Consider the following 15448-nt stretch of genomic DNA (forward strand, 5'->3'; position numbering starts at 1 on the left):
TGGTGAAGCTGATAGTTCGTTTTCAGCACGAGAAGGTTCTGAAGCACGCAGGCGTTTCAACGCTCGTGGCTTCGCTCCGAGGAACCTATTGGATTCTGGGTGTGAGGCGCATTTGTAAGGAGGTGAAGCGGAGCTGCATGGCGTGTCAGCGGCAGGATGCCAGAGCAGCGTGTGAAGTGGCCGCTCCTCTGCCTCGACAGCGCGTCACTCAGGCTAGTCCCTTCGCTGTCACCGGGCTAGATTTTGGTGGACCTATCTCCTGTGGTAATTTTCCTGGAAAGCCTCTGTACATTTGCTTATTCACCGGCGCGGTGACGAGAGCAGTATACTTAAAGCTCACCAATTCACTTTCGAAGGAGGATTTTTGTTAGCGTTTAGACGGTTTTCTGCCCGTAGGTCAATGCCATGTACGATATATTCAGACGGGGCTAAGACCTTCAGACCGGCCGATCGTTATCTGAGAGCGACGTTGGGCACACTCGCTCCGGAGTCCGGACTGGCGCTTTAACGCGCCAAAGTCGCCCTGGTGGGGAAGGATGGTTTGAACGGCTCGTGGAAAGTGTGAAAAGTGCTTTGAGGAAGAGTTTGGGTTCAGGCGTTTTTAGCAGGGCTGAATTAGAACGTGTCTGCACGAAGTAGGAGGCAACAGTGAATTCTAGACCACTGACGTTTGTCGGGGATGACATTGACTGTGAGGAACCTATCACCCCCAGTCATTTTCTTGTTGGTAAAAAATTGTCTGAGAGGTTCAGTTTAGTTGAGGACTCGGAGAACGTACGCAACTCACTGTTGTCAGAGGGGGAGGGAGGGAGAGAGAGAGAGAGAGAGAGAGAGAGAAGAGAGAGAGGAGAGAGGAGAGAGAGAGAGAGAGAGAGAGAGAGAGATGGAGAGAGAGAGAGAGAGAGAGAGAGAGGAGAGGGGAGAGGACAGAGAGAGAGAGAGAGATAGAGAGACAGAGGAGAGAGGAGAGAGAAGGAGAGGAGGAGAGGAGAGAGAGAGAGAGAGAGGTGGGAGAGGGAGAGGAGAGAGAAGAGAGAGATGAGAAGAGAGGAGAGAGAGAGGAGAGGGAGAGGAGAGGGGAGAGGAGAGAGAGAGAGAGAGGGAGGGGAGAGATGAGGAGGGGGGAGGAGGGGGAGGGGAGAGAGGAAGAGAGAGAGAGAGGAGCGGAGAGAGAGGAGAGGAGAGGAGAGAGAGAGGAGAGGGAGAGAGAGGAGAGAGAGGAGACAGGACGAGACAGAGAGACAGAGAGACAGAGAGACAGAGAGACAGAGAGAGAGAGAGAGAGAGAGAGAGAGAGAGAGAGAGAGAGAGAGAGAGAGAGAGAGAGAGAGAGAGAGAGAGAGAGCCAGCGGTCGGCCCGGAACGACCAGACAGAACATGGCGCGGTCGGTTCGGCTCTCTATCTGCATTATCTCTACCCGAGTTTTACACTGCATCAGCAAGAGTTCGGGATGGAGCAACACGCTCACAGACAGCAAGACGCCGCGGAATCGAAGCCCACGGACATTCAGCTGCTGGTGACGGCGATCTCCCCAGCAGCTGGAGGCATCTCAGCGCCGTGAGGATCGCGTTGTGGCTCTACTGAAGCAACTGTGCGTTACGAGCAGTCAAAGCGGGCAACACCATCCCACCGACGATCAAAATGACGGCACAGCAGCTCATTCAGCAGTTTCCGGCCGTTCATCGGATGCTGGGCCCAGTGACACGGACCATCCCCGCACAAGTGCCGTGGCCGGTTGCGGCGTGCCGACGTCCTGCCCCGTCCGCGTAGCGACCGGTGCCGCGCCGGGGCGCGGTGACCTTGACCGCGACCTTGCCGCGCCGGCCGGCGCACGGGGGCCCGCGGGCGCCGAGGGGCCGGCCGGTGACCCCGAGAGGTCACGCGCCGGGCCGCGCCTGCCGGCCGCGGGGACGCCCGCCCCGCAGCTCAGCTCATCAGCGTCGCTGAGAGAATTTGAGGTCTGGCGCTCGAAGTTTGAAGGTTACAGTCTTCTGGTTGGACTGGACAGCATGCCACCACCTCAGCAGCGTGCAGCACTGTTTGCTCTGCTGGATGACGATTAGGCTCGGATCGTCCGGTTCAGCATACCTCTTCACGAAGACGCTTCAATTCAAGATATCATCACCGCAATGCAGCATTTTCTACGCCGACAGCGGCATGTCATTCTGGATTGGCGAGACTGACTCCAGAGTTCAGCAGCCGGGAGAATCGTTCGACGATTTCTTCTGCTCACTGAAAGAAATCGCCGCGTTCTGCGATTTCTGCGCAGCATGCGTCGACGAACGTGTGCGAGATCGACTCGTCGTGGGAGTCCGCAGCGAAGAAGCTCGACGGCGCCTGCTCGAAACGGCTGATCTCACACTACGACGGCAGCCTCATCAGCGGCAGTCTGCTGGCTCACCCCGACAGCGACAGGAGGATCTGTCCCAGCCGACGTCAGCTGAGGGTCGCCCTGACGCCGAGACCAGCCCTGTGACGTCCATGGCCTCCCGTCGGAGCACCCGCGTGCGCTACAGGCCCCAACGTTTGCAAGTACGGTGGGGCACGTGCTCATACTCGTGAGGGGGAGGGGAGGTTTCGTCTTTGAGTGATGTGTGTATTGGTGACTGTTCTGAGAAGGTTGTTTTGTTCTTGAGAGGGGAGGTGTTGTGTTAAGGTGTATGGCCGCCGCGCGGGCAGTGCACGGCGCAGCCGCGTAGTTGTGACGTCACACGACATCACTGACCGAGCGCGAGTAGCCGGCATGATTCTGGAACGTGCGCGGCGCGAGACGCATACAGCCTTGTATACATATATATGTAGGTGTATACTATACACCCTATACACTGTATAGGGCTGTGGAGTGTGGAATACAGTTGGCTCAGAGAACTCGGTGTGTGCAGGTCAGAGAGAGAGAGAGAACCAGCGGTCGGCCCGGAATGACCATACAGAACATCGTCTGTGTCAGGGTTTGACACCACAAGAGTACGGCTCAGTAAACAAAACATGAGAGAAGCAATGATAAGCTGCGATGCAGGTTGTAACTGTGAGAGTTTTACGCAAAGTCAAATGGTCTATCATGCAAGTGCAAATGAAGCATTTCCTGAAACTTTCCTTAAGCTTAAAGCTTAGGCATCAGTAGAAATGCAATGGTTTATTGAACTTGGTTTATCCACTAAGTGAAATACCGAAAAAAAACTTAATTTAACCTTTGCTGTATGAACAAACAGGAACAAGCAGAATACAAAGAGCATCAGTTTTAACACCAAGGGCACCACCTTCGTGATTAACGAGCAGTTAACCAAATGTATGTAATGTTTTTAACACCAATTTAAAGATCAATGATTTTTGTTGTTTATGATGAACTATTGATGATGCTATGTTTCCATGTTCGGTAGTTCAGTTGAACACCATATTATAAAAATGACCTTAGTTCACTGAAGTGCTTAGCAAGTCACATATGCAATCAATGCCACAATACGCTATTATACTTGTGCTACATATATATTATAGGTGCCGCATTTTGATTCAGGATTGATTTGTAGGTTTCATTTCATCCGCAGGGCCCAACACATGCTGCTGGCAGCAGTATGGATGCTGCTTCAACTCGACATAGACTTGGGGAGCAAAACTGGACGCCGACCAGCATAACATACAATATGCTATCCACATTTCTTTTTCAGCATGCCATCGCTATTAAAACGATTGATGTGATTTGATCTTATGCAAGCCTCTTTCACGACTTGACCTCTTCTTTGATTTCAGTCTTCTTTGCTGGCTGTGCACTTTCGCTGGAATGTCTTGTTACCTTCTTCGTACTTGCACATACAATTTATATCAGGGGTCGGCAAATGGTGGGACATGCCCCCTTTGGGGGTAATGGAGCCCCTCGGCGAGGGGTAATGGGTCCTCTGAGAAGGCCTCATCTTAGAATTAATGGCTCCCTTGATGGGACAGACGTCGTGACTATTTGGTCCCAGGGTTCAAAGATAAGTCCAGGTCGAACGCTAACCGTCGCCCCTCTATTGGCGTTTTCATAGCAGCTAACGTAAACGGGGAGGGACCGATCGAACTCCAGCCTCTCGGCCTCTTAACTCGAGCTTTGCGGTAGAAAAACGAGCGTGCTCCCCGTGACGATAGGAAGCCGCTGCTACTCAAGGTTAACTTTCGCACTTACAGGGGGATCACCTTTTCCTCGGTTTTTCGCGAATAACACGCGCAAAAAGCCGCGACAAAATTTTCAGTACGAGTTGATCAATTTTATACATTAGAGTTGATTTCGAATTTCGCAGCCATTTGAACATTTACGAAGCATTTTTGGTGCCTTCGTAACATCTTACGAAGCTATCAGTGGTGGTTGATGCCTACTATAAAAAAATACCCGGCAGGACGCCTATTGGTTGACCTGACCTGACCCGACCTGGCCTAAATGCACAAAGACATCATCTGTGATCAAAACTTAGATAAAATTCGTGATCAGTACCCCGAAAAACACCACAACAACCTCACTTTACGAAGTTCTGACAGGCCTCGATTTTCCCGGCTTTTTATGTCATTGACCTGACCTGGAAGGTGAACCAATGACCTAAATTGGGTTTGGGTATCATCGGCTTCCTCTCGTCACGGGCACCACACTCGTTTTTTCCGTAGGTTGATCAGGGGCCGAACGGCAAAGGGAGGGGGTCCAACGTATCCCCCCCCATGCGTTCGCGGCTGGCAAAACACCAATACGAGCGAGGGTTAATTTCCTTGGCCATTAGGTGACTTAAGACTTTCAAGAGGTCGACAATTGTGGAGAATATTGGGACCCGCTGTAACTTCTAGAATTGAGATTTTATGACCTACCATGATCTCAAGGAACAACTAACAAGTCAACGGTTATTTGTGTCATTGTATGAAATGTTTTATGGCAGATAAAAGAAAATGATCGACTCGAGGATACAATTTTGTCGTGATCCGACGTTTTTTTTTTACATAATAATACCCGAAATACCCAAAGTGTCACGGAAGGTATGGCATTTCAGTAAACTTGGTTGTCTATGCAATGCGGTCTAGTAGGTGGGGGTAATGGCCCTGCCTGGTCCCCGAAAAGGGGGCACGACCCCGAAGGACCTGCCGACCACTGATTTATATCAATGGCAGCGTGCATGGATCTTCTTTCTCAGTAATGTATGCTGTCTTACCCCAGAAATACCAGTGTTTGAACAGTGAGAAGAGTGTGGTGCACAATGTCAAGCTCATAGCATGAATGCCTTTCGGCGTTTGCCTTATGCTTTATTGTCACCATCCGGATTGAGAATGTCATGCACACTTCTGCAGCTTTTCTGTTGATGGACAACACTTCCCAGTTCAGCTTCAAATCACTATTGAGGGCCAGCAATATGTGCTGTGTTTCTTCTGCACGTTCCTATGCTCCTGGGTCCTGACGTACTCTTCATACTCATATTTCCAGTTTTCTGGGTGTTGCTTGTCATTTGTGCATTCTTTTTTTGTGATTGCCGTCTGCTTATCCAGTTGTACAGGAAATATTGCCATCTACCTACTTCAGGTTTGATTGCTCAAAGCTAAAGTCCATCCATTTCTTGAGCTTTACGTATAACGTACTCTTGCCGGTTCGTCAGAGAATGCATTATGCAATGAATTTTCAAATTTGCTGGACTTGTCAGAAATTATAAACGCAATTGTCTGCAAATTTTTCTGTTGGATTTGATATTTGGGTTTGTCTTCCCTGATGTTCTGACAGGCGTTATTCGGAAAGCTGAAAGGCGCTGCAGCGGGAGGGATCCGAGCACAGAAGTGGGCCGAGGCGTTGCAGCTGGCAGCGTCGCTGGGCCTGGTACCGCTTGCCTGCGATCAGCGGCAGCTGCGCAAGACATTAACAAAAAATCAGCTGGCTTCTAGTCGAGGTGTGTTGAGTGTGTTAAGTTTTCAAACATGTGATGTCTCATACTCACCTTGTAAAAAAATATTATTCTTCAGTAGCAAAGGTTCGTATTTTAACTTTTGCTTTTTCTCCGAAGTTTTTGCGTGATTTCACCCCTGCAATAGTGCAGTTCCTTTCTGAATGTCACATTAATTCAGACTCTCTCAGTACAAAGTAATTCGTCGTTTTTTTTTTTAAATTCATTTATTTATTTAATTCCTTCATCTTTTTATAGAAGTGGCTGCAATTATTCTCTTTTTTCAGGTCGCCGTGACCGCCAGAGAAAAACTGGCAATGGCGTACAAGAACCGCTCGACGAGTTGGACGAGCTCGTCCTTAGCATGGACGATGGCTGTAAGGTTTTAAGTATGCGCATTATAACAGACAGTGCTCACTGCTCGCTACCGTATGTTTCCGCCATTATTGTGCTCCTTGTGCACATAAGTGTCTCAACCCGGCAGTTGGTTGGGGCGGTAAACGCTCGCCAGCCGAAACTAGGAACTCCTAGTACCTGTATTATTGTTTACATCTGTCGCTGATTGCAACTCTCGTTTTGGTCAACTGCACTGACTGATTTTTTTCTTGTTCATTTCAGCATACGATTATATCGTCCCGGGAGCTCAAAACTCCCTAGACGCCAACCAGAATTCGGCGGAGGAGTTGTGGGCGGCCGCGGCTGTGGTCCCGTCTGTCGCCACCAGCTCTACCTCGGCTGCCGCCATCGCTTCCACGCCTGTCGCGACCTCTGCCCCGCCTGCCGCCGGCGCTTCCCCGCCTGCCGCCGGCGCTTCCCCGCCTGCCGCCGGCGCTTCCCGGCCTGCCGCCGGCGCTTCCGCGCGTACCGCCTGGCCTTCCCGGCCTGCCGCCGGCGCCTCCCGGCCTGCCGCCTGGCCTTCCCCGCCTGCCGCCGGCGCTTCCCCGCCTGCCGCCTGGCCTTCCCCGCCTGCCGCCGGCGCCTCCCGGCCTGCTGCCGGCGCTTCCGCGCCTACCCCCGGCGCCTCCCGGCCTGCCGCCGGCGCTTCCCCGCCTGCCGCCTGGCCTTCCCCGCCTGCCGCCGGCGCCTCCCGGCCTGCTGCCGGCGCTTCCGCGCCTACCCCCTGGCCTTCCCGGCCTGCCGCCTGGCCTTCCCCGTCTGCCACCGGCGCCCCCCGGCCTGCTGCCGGCGCTTCCCCGCCTGCCGCCTGGCCTTCCCCGCCTGCCGCCGGCGCCTCCCGGCCTGCTGCCGGCGCTTCCGCGCCTACCCCCTGGCCTTCCCGGCCTGCCGCCGGCGCCTCCCGGCCTGCTGCCGGCGCTTCCGCGCCTACCGCCGGCGCCTCCCGGCCTGCTGCCGGCGCTTCCGCGCCTGCCGCCTGGCCTTCCCCGCCTGCCGCCGGCGGCTACCGCCTGGTGTAACTCGGTGTGTCCCTTCGCAAGACGGGAAGCGCCACAGGCTTCAGCGCAGCAAGCACCAGCGCCGCGGACACTAGGACAGCAGGCTCCAGCACAGCGGACACTGGGACAGCAGCCTCCAGCAACGTGAGTTCCAGCGCCACAGGCTCCAGCGCAGCGAGCACCAGCGCCGCGGACACTGGGACAGCAGGCTCCAGCGCCACAGGCTCCAGCGCAGCGAGCTCCAGCGCCGCGGACACTGGGACAGCAAGCTCTATCGCCACCAGCTCCAGCACCGAGGACAAATTCCGGGCTACTTCCGGCGCCCGGCCAAGCGGCCCACAGTAGGATGGACGAGTTCTGGGGGGTCTGTGGGGAAATCGGCTTTAATCCGGACCACACTAACTGCAGAGGTAATGTCACGACAACCATGCGTGTGTTCGCGAACGGCCCCAAGCCCCAGTACCGTTGCGTGCGGTGCCGCAAGCAGCTGTGGCAGCTGCACGGTGTGAGGCCGGTTGTCCCGGGGTTCAACGGAGGGGCGACGTGGTTCGCCTCCTTGGACGCCGCGGGGCGACCAAACACCAAGGTCAGTAAAGCAGCCGTGCTGTGGACCCTATACTGCCTCGCGAACGGTCTTGGGGTGAAGGACACCCTGGTGCAGGCCCGGAACCGCTTCCAGACGTTGACCCGGCCCGCGGTGATCGACTGGCGGACGTACGCCAGGGAGCTGTTTGCCCTGGAGCTGGACCGGGCGGCTCCGATGGGCGGCCCAGGGGAGCTCATCCAGATCGATGAGAGCCTTCTCCGGGGGCGGCGAAAATATAACCGCGGCAGGGTGCTGGGAGGTGACGGCCGCCGACGCCTAGAAGGACCGTGGGTGTTCGGCGCCCTCCATGTCCGGACAGGCGAGGTCCGCCTGGAGGCCGTCGACCAGCGAGATGCGGCCACCCTAGAGGCCGTCATTTGTCAGCACATCGCCGCCGGCTCCAAGATACACTCGGACGAGTGGGCCGCCTACCGCGGCCTCGCCAACGCGGTGGGGCCACACGGTCCGATGGGATACGTCCACCGTATATACGGTGAACCACGAGGCAAGTAAAATGGGAAAATATTTAACAGTCATGTCCGCTGAAGTTCTTTCTTACCTTATAATAAACAATACATATGTGTATATGTGTGTTTGTGTGTGGAGGGGGGGGGGGATCTACAGAATCTTCTTGGACAAACAGCTTCATTGACTGGACGTTTGATGTTGCAGAAACTGTGCGTAGTTCCCTGCGAATGGGACGAGCCGCTCCCAGAGTAGATTTTCAGAGAATGGCAGCAGTGGCTAGTCAGGGCTGCTGAGCCCAGTAACGTCCAGTTACCGCCGTCGATCGCGGGTCAACCATGGGAGGTAGTGACCACGCAGCTCCATGGATTTGCAGACGCAAGTGAGCTGGCCTACTCGGCAATCGCCTATCTGAGGAGAGAGGTGCGCACTCCTGGAGGAGAGATTCAGTGTTCTGTGACGTTCTTGATGGGTCGGTCACTGGTTAAGCCGGTGCGTTTTGTCTCGATACCGCGGTTAGAGCTAGCTGCAGCAGTGTTGGCAGTCAGAATTAGGAACCTGTTGCAGAGGGAGCTGGATGTCGAGTTTAAATTTAAAAGCCATTTAAAGGCCATACTGTGTCTGGCCTTTTAAATGGTGACCCCGCATCGACCGTCTTCATTGCTTTTATGTAAATTCTAATCAAACGATCTTCTTCCGCTGTGCATATTTGCACGTTTGACCTCATTTGACCTAGAAGATACTGACCCAGTGTCATAAAATTAACACGCAAGAGTTCTTCTCCGCCCCAACCAAACTCCAAATGTCCTTTTTCTAGCTTCAGACGCAAGAGTTCTTCACCGCCCCAACCAAACTCCAAATGTCCTTTTTCTAGCTTCAGCGGGAGCTGAGACCTTAGGGGGAAGGGGCGACATTCGCCCTCCCCCTTCCAGTGGCGGTCCTGATGCCCGGGGAGCCGCACGGCGTTCACGACATTGTTCTGCATCACCGACACGGTCGGGTGGATCGCGTTAAGAACCTGCTGACAGCATTTACAATTTGCACTTTAGTCATCGGGGAGAAGTGGGGGCTTTAAGCAGAAAAACAGGAGTATTTCGAAAGCCAACATTGATCATCCTTCTCCTTCAGATGATGACAACTATGGAAAAGGGTGCAGAGCCAAGAAATAGAGGAAACTGGATGATTGAGCTCTACCTACACAAACAAAAGTAGGCATATTGATATAACATTTCAAGTCTTACAACAAAATTTATAGCACGAATAGCATAGCTAGCATAACATATAAGCCTTTTGGCAGCATAACACGCATAAAACATGTGGCGTAACGAATTACAATCATTTCCGTTATGGCGACCAGCGGCTGCGGCTAATTTGTGGCGTCACCCGTCCAAATGTTCACGGTACGAAGAATGCGCTCGTCATGTGGAAGGAGCTCCGTTTCCTTCTTCTGTGACCGTTCAGAGCATTTTTACATATGCTGGAGAAACAAACCAAATTGACAGCACTTCTCTCATTCTCACGTGGCGTCCGTTGATCTCCAACGGTTTGAGAAGGCCTACTCAGAATGGGCAAACATGGAGCTCGCACTGCAAACGATGATGGGTACAGACTTCATGTCATGCGAATTGCGAAGCATGTGGGCAAGAGCTGGCCGGTGTTCGTGTTGACGGCAACTTCAAGCTGTCCCGCTATCCGTCATATGACGACGACGAAAGGTGGGTGTCTGCTAGTCCGTGTATGTGTGCGTGTAAAAACTAGATAGATACGAGGAGGGTGGGAGGCGTGGGGATGGTAAATCCTGAGGCCTGCGCGCTAAGGCCAGGCTGGGAGCCAATATCGCTCTGCCAAAGTGCGCCGCGTGGTCAAAGGAGACTCGTCACTGGCTGGTGCCTGTGACGCTCGGTCACGGGGCCGCTCCTCCCCTGTTTTTTTTTTTTTTTTTGCTGAATCTGAGAGGGTAAAACACACCGCTCAGAAGCCAGAGCCATCAGAGGTAAAGGAAGAGGTGGCACCTGAGACCGCTGTCCCAGGATAGTCTGATTCTAGTGACGACTTTACCAGCGCGGTAGGTGCATCAGCAACAGCTGACACACCGCAACAAGATGGATGCTGAGGCTGCGGAGAAGCTGGTAGCGTTGTTCCGGACGACGGCCACGAGTCTCAGTGATGGCGAGACAGAATTATGTGCCAGACGCATGATGCACAGGATCGCAAGTCTGAAGACGAGCTCTGCTGACCGACACACTGCTTCGAAAATAGCATGGAATCACCGTGACATTCTTGAGGCCTCCGAGCTCACGACAAAGGTGATCGTTGCCGTAACAGACAGCGCGGCCAACATGACCAAAGCCTTCCGCGTGGTACTGAGCAGCGACGGAGGTGACGGGACTGAGGCCGACGAGGGCGACGAGGTAAGTCACCAAAGCACCTCTTTAACTGATAAGAAAGTCATACGAAACTCATAAGAAAGTCCATCACAAAGAAATACCAGAAGTGTAGGTAAGCAGTTTAACTACTAAGCATCATTGCTAGTGCTGACGTTCATCGTTCTTCATGTCTGATTAGAGCTGGGCCTCCCGCTCTAATCACATATTATTTTAAGATTTAATTAGGCGGTGATTTGTTAGAGGGAAATTTTGTTTATTAATTGTGTTACCGCCGCTGCACGCCGCCGCCACGTGCCGTCTACGACGGGGCGGCGCCCCTCCGCGTCGGGTTGCACGGCGCGGGGGCCGGCCCGGCCGCCGCTCCGGCCCAGCATTCGCTGGCCGGTCAGAGCCGAAGGCGGGTGCGTTCTCGCCCGGTGCCTTTTTCTTCCTCCGAGGGCTTTAGGAGCACACCTTCCGGTAAGCTTTACTATATTTCGAACATTTACAGATTGTCGGTATTTTAGAATGTTAGTTTCGATATTAATTTCCAGAAGTCATTCCGTTTTCGTATTGCGCCGTTCGATTGCTCTATTTTTGCCTTGTATGCTTCATTTGCAATGGCATAGGCTTATGCTCAGTGTTTTCGTTTCTCTTGTAGAATGTCGTCGCGTTTTAATGTCTCTGTTTTTGTGTGAAACGTTCCTCTTTTGTGTGTTTATAGAATGTTCTGTCTTGTGTCTTTAGAAATCGCCAATAAACATCTAAACTGATGGCGCGTATAACGGAGGCGAACGATCCAAGTCCGAGGAGGTAACAGTTTCGGAAGCTTCTTCTTCATGGTGGCGTCGGACGGCCCGGAGCTATCTGCCGCCGGAGAATCGTCTGCCGCCGAGTCTGCTGCTGCGGCGCGCTGGCCAGCGCGGCTCGGCATCATGTTGCACCAGACCGCGCCGGAGGAGTCAGCGTCTCAGGTCGCAGCGGTTTGCAGAGTTCGCAGTCTGCAATCGTGAGTCAGCCCACTGCCGGCTTCAGAGTGACTTTATGAGTCAGTATTCAGAGCGACTTAGTGAGTCATTCAAAGTGATTCAATGGTTCAGTTGCAGAGCGTTGTGTTTGCCATTGTCTTGCTGCTGCAGCATTGGAGCTCTGAAATTGTATTGAAATTGTATTGATCGTCGCGGTTGTGCATTGTGGCAATGTAAATGTCGCATAGCTGACTCATTCGTGTCAAGTGTTACATGTATGAGATTCGTTCATTAGGACAGGCATTAGTTATGTGCTAGTTGTTAAGGCCTAGTTGTTCGTGCTAGTTGTTTCGTACCGCGCTGAGTGTGAGATCGAGGTCGACCAGACAGGATGACCTTCTTGTTTTGCCACGTGTCAAAACCGAGTCTGGCAAGCGAAGGTTTGCCTATCGAGCCGCCAGCGCGTTCAATGCCATGCCGCGCGACATTAGGGAGACCCGCATATCGGCGTTCAGAGGGACCGTCAAGAAATACTTGTGCACGGCGCGGCGGGGAACGCACATATATGTACGCACAGGAGCTTTTATTGTGATCTTAGCACTTCCACTTTTGTTTTACATGTTTTAAATGTCTTTTACCCATATCGTGTCTATTACCGGTTAAGTGTCCTCTGCCCATATTGTTGACGCGAGCACATGAAAAACCAGTGATTGTCTGGATGAGCTTTAAATATATTCTGATTCTGATTCTGACCCCACGACCTTCAAGTGTCCGTCGACAACCACGGAGACCTTTTTTGAGCCCTGCGTCACCCACACAAACCAAAAACTGGAAGAGCAGAGAGGGAAGTTCATGACGAGCACCAAACAGAAAAACTGGACAAAACATGAACACCTCTTCATGCCGATCGACCGCACCGAACTCCTGGCGTTTTTCGCACTTTTCCTCTGGAGTCGGCGTCCGAACTGTTCACCGGCTCATTCGCTCCAGCTCAGTTTCGAGCGACCATGAGTTTGCCGAGGTACGTGAAACTTCTATCAAGCGTGCGGTTCGACGACAACGGCACCAGAGCCGACCGGCGCCCTGGGGACAAGTTCTGTCTAATGAGAGAGGTGTTTATGAAGTTTGACAGCAACCTTCGGAAACACTACAAGCCATCAGACTGTCTCACCATCGATGAGACACTCGTGTCATATCGGGGCAGATGCCCGTTCAAGGTCTATATGCCGACGAAGCCTGGGAAGTACGGCATGCTTATACGTTCGGTGGCCGACGCCAGAAATCGATATATCTGGAAGCTGTGGCCCTATTCGGGGAAACCTCAGCCACCCGAGACGTCTCCTCCAGGTGTCGTAATGGAGTCTGCGCCGCATCTGGTGCACTATCTGGTCGAATAAGTGAAGAACACGGGAAAAACATCACCATGGACAGGTAAGATGGCAAATTCAATAGTTACTAAGTTATTCGACTTTTCGTAAAAATGTTTCATCAACAATGATTGTCACAAAATGTAATATTTAGATAAATTTTGACACAAAACGTGCGATGAATATAACGGTATAAATGTGTCCGATCGTAAGCAAAACGCCCATAAAGTGATGATATAGTTAGGAAGGAAAATGACCAAAACAGTGTTATTGCAAGAAGGATATGCTTTATTCAAGATTTCTGACAGTTTTTGTTATTTTTGCTTACAGGTATTTCACGTCCATCCCCCTGGTCGAGGAGCTTAGAGACCAGAAACGGCTGTCTTCTGTCGGCACACTGAACCGGAACAAGCGGCTCCTTCCCAAGGAGATGACGGACCCAACAGGTCGGGAGGCTGGAAGCAACAAGATCTGCTTCCGGAACGGGGTGCAGCTGGCCTCCCACTGCCCCAAGCCGGGGAAGGTAGTGCTGGTCGCCTCCACCCGGCACAAGATGCCAAAGGTCGACCAGATCAGCGGAAAGCCGGAAATTGTGCTATTCTTTAATAGCACAAAGGGGGAGTGGACGTATGTGACAATGTCATCGCTCACTATACGTGTGACGCAGCAGTCCGCCGCTGGCCCACGCGGATGCTGTTTTTTATGCTGAGTGTGGCGTGCCTGAACGCTCATCAGCTGTTCACCATGCGTCATCCGGACAGTGATGCCGCCGATACGCGGCGTGGTGGACGAGTGCGATTTGTGCGGGCGTTGGGTGACCAGATGCTGGCGGAGCAGGCGGAGCGCCGGGCCCTGCCCTGGAGCCCCCCCCCCCCCTGTTGTCGTGCGACAACAGCTACTGTCCCTAGCAGAGGGCAATAAAGCTGCGCTTATGATAACTCTTCTGCTCCTGCCAAAAGACAGCACTGTGTGCCTCACCATGGACCTCTGGAGCAGCCGGACACTTGTCGCCTTCTTGGACATGACGGTCAACTTTGTGGCCCTGGAGCCAGAGACCAAACTGGGGGCGCACCTGCTGGCCTTCAAGTAAGCAATGTGTAATGTTTCTTATACCACATTTCAAGTATGTAATTTAATATGGTAATTTTGTAAAAATGATGTGTGTTTCAATTAAAAGGTTGACATTTGAGGATTTGTGATCAACATTTAATCTGCCTTTTATTGTTTTCATATTTTGAAATTATGAATATATCATAAGGCCTTAGCACTTTCAGGAAAGGTCAGTCATCCAAAACGGCTTTTAGCAGGTGTAAGCTGGAGCTCGGTGGCGCACGGACACAACAATCTCTGACCTTCAAACAGTCACCAAGATGCTCCAAGATGTCGGCCTCATTTTAAATCCTGCCAAATGTGAGGTGACAGTTTTAGACGACGCAGAACAAGATTAGCAAAACATGTTGATCCAGCAAGTAAAGCGGGCTCTCCCTGACATTTCAGAGACTCCGCTATCATGTCTTCCATGCTTCTGGGTTCTCCGTTGCATGAAGACAACCTTTCAAATGCTGCCACAACAGTCGCCGATATGATCGCGCGGCTCTGCGAGCGGATCCGCCTCCTGGATCGGCACAGCGGCCTATTCTTTCTCGCGCACCACGTCTCGGCACCCCCAGTCACCTACCTAATGCGTTCCAGCCCACTATACATGGAAAAAGATGGCCTGCGCAAAATCGATGAAATCGTGAGGCTGACTCCAGCCGACGTAACCAATGTTGAAATATATAAGGACCTTCTTAGTTCTTGGACCCAAGCATCACTGCCTTCAAGGCACCGAGGCCTCGATATTCGCTCTGTCGAATTACCTGGTGCTCATATTATATGTTGCAGCATAGATAGCATGAATCATGTTATCTATGGTTGCAGAATTGAAATAATTAAAACTAAATTGATATATTTCGATATTGTCCTCACAATAAGAACCCCATTCTGAGGACGATTCAATATCGCAATTTATCAAATTAGTTTCCAAAATCCATACCAGAAGTCATCCCAAGGCCGTTAGTTGTAACTAGAACCCGGCTCGGCGCCGGCCATCGACGTTGGCAACGGCCGCCATTTTTGCCATCGGACTAGATGTGAACGAAATTAATACTTTTCACGCTTGCAAGTACGTTAAATGTAGTTTAAAACATTCCTCTAATTAAATTATCAAGTTCAAATAACCGGGCCAGGCCAATTTGTGCAGTAAATTAAGCATTTCGATGTGACCAAGCAACCGGGCATCACATCTCGGCCTCCGACAAACAGAAGTGGCATTGACCAACTACTGAAGAACGGTGGAAGCGCCGCGGACCAAGCAGCCCAGCCCGACCTCCCAGAAACAGTGGTGGCATTGACCAGCTACTGAAGAACGGTGGATGCGCCG

The sequence above is a fragment of the Amphibalanus amphitrite genome, unplaced genomic scaffold, assembly GCF_019059575.1.
Source record: "Amphibalanus amphitrite isolate SeventyFive unplaced genomic scaffold, NRLGWU_Aamphi_draft 000954F_arrow, whole genome shotgun sequence".
NCBI classification, from domain to species: Eukaryota; Metazoa; Arthropoda; class Thecostraca; order Balanomorpha; family Balanidae; genus Amphibalanus; species Amphibalanus amphitrite.